General features: G+C 41.9%; 1 non-coding gene across 1 annotated transcript; it reads left to right on the top strand.

The window, feature by feature from the left end:
* The first annotated feature begins 1057 nt into the window (after positions 1-1057).
* LOC127116524 (small nucleolar RNA R71) lies at positions 1058-1164 on the top strand. Its single transcript, XR_007801352.1, has one exon. It is a non-coding gene; the product is annotated as a small nucleolar RNA R71 (small nucleolar RNA).
* Positions 1165-2006: the final 842 nt, after the last annotated feature.

The following is a 2006-nucleotide window of genomic DNA, read 5'->3' as shown; positions in this document are numbered from 1 at the left end:
GGGTTTGTTTGAGTCCTTGCGGATATGGTATAGGTGGTATATGGCGGGGGTGGTACGTAACTTTTATCTTTAGGTTCTTATCCTTTATCTCGACCTTCCTGGTTTTCAGATTCCTCTGGTTCCTTTACTTCGTCCGGGGGTTTGGTACATTCCTTAGAAGTTTCGAGTTCACTCAATCTAGGGTTTGGTGGCTCATCATAAGCGTTCCCACTTCGTAGGGTAATGGCATTGGCTTGTCCTCTCGGATTTTGTTGAGGTTGTCCAGGGAATTGTCCTCCAGGAGTAGTCTGAGGGGCTTGGTTTAAAGCTACCTGAGAGATCTGGGTTTCAAGCATTTTGGTATGAGTAACTATTTGGTCAACGTTGGTTCCTAACTGAGTAATCAATTCGTTAACATGAATGTTTTGGTTCATGAACTCCTTGTTTTATTGGGTTTGAGCGGTGATAAAATTTTCCATAATTTTCTCAAGGCTCGGCTTTGGTGGCACAGGTTGCATAGGTTGATTCGATCTAGGGGCTTGATAACTAGGTCTCGGAGGTGCATTATTTTGAATAGGGTTATTGTTTTTATAGGAGAAGTTCGGGTGATTCCTCCATCCAGGGTTATAGGTATTTGAGTATGGGTTCCCTTGGGTGTAGTTCACTTGCTCAGAGTGGGTTTCGTTTAATAGACTGCATTCTGCAGATTGGTGTCCTTTCGTTTAATAGACTGCATTCTGCAGATTGGTGTCCTTTGGTTCCACATTCTACCGACGAAACTGCGGCTACAGTATTCGGGTTTATGCACATATGCTCGACCTTGAGGGCTAATGCGTCCATTTTAGCTTGCATCATGTCTATAGAGCATAGTTCATGCACTCCTCCTTGGGCTTCCTTCTTCTCAACTGTCGCTCGTTCGACTCCCCATGATTGATGGTTTTGAGCCATATCTTCGATGAGGGCACTAGCTTCAGGATAAGGTTTGTTCATCAGAGCACCGCCTGCGGCAGCGTCGATGGTCATCTTTGTGTTGTAATGAAGTCCATTATAGAAGGTTTGAATGATTAACCAATTTTCTAAACCATGATGTGGGCATGCTCGTAACAACTCTTTATATCTCTCCCAAGCTTCGAACAGCGATTCTCCTTGGTTTTGGGTAAATCTAGTTATATGGTTTCGTAGAACGGCGGTCTTACTCGGGGGAAAATATCTAGCAAGAAAAACTCTTCTAAGGTTATCCCAAGTCGTAATGGAATTGGGTGGAAGGGGATCTAACCATGATAGGGCTTTATCTCTGAGGGAAAAAGGGAATAATCTTAAATGTATTGCCTCAGGAGAAGCTCCATTGGTTTTAAAAGTGTCTGCCAATTGAAGAAATATTTTTAAATGCTGGTTAGGGTTCTCGGTAGCGAGACCCGCGAATTGTCTCTGTTGCACTAGTTGCAACAGGGATGGTTTAAGTTCAAAATTATTAGCTGGGATGGTTGGGTTTACTATACTAGAACTAGGTTCTTCATTAGATGGTTGAGCAAAATCTTTAAGAGGTCTTTGGTTTTGATCTTCGGCCATAGCTCTCTTAATTCTATGAAAGAATAAACGTGCGCGAGCGTAACGTTCAGGTTCCGCCAGAGGGTTTACTAAATTTAAACTTTCGGTGCTGCGAGTTCTTCGCATTGACCGGCGGGAAATAGCCTAAGTCTAAACGATATAACAACAGGAAAATGAAATTTGACGAAATTGGTCCCCGGCAACGGCGCCAAAAACTTGATGCGTGCTTTTCGCAAGTGTACGAACGCGTCAGAGTAATATAAAAGATTGTCGAATCCACAGAGACCAAGTGTCAATCTATCGTAATCTATTGTTATGGTGTTTATCAAAGGCAATCAAAATAGGTTTTTTTGTAGTGTGCAATGAAAAGTAAAGTGTTGAATAAAAATTAATTAATAAAGACAGGGTCGAATGTAATTTACGTAATTAATTGATAATCCAAGTACTTGCTAGTAGAGCTACTTATGGGAAGTGTTTCC

This window comes from Lathyrus oleraceus, chromosome 1, assembly GCF_024323335.1.
Source record: "Lathyrus oleraceus cultivar Zhongwan6 chromosome 1, CAAS_Psat_ZW6_1.0, whole genome shotgun sequence".
Taxonomy (NCBI): Eukaryota; Viridiplantae; Streptophyta; class Magnoliopsida; order Fabales; family Fabaceae; genus Lathyrus; species Lathyrus oleraceus.
This window is presented reverse-complemented; position numbering and strand designations above follow the sequence as displayed.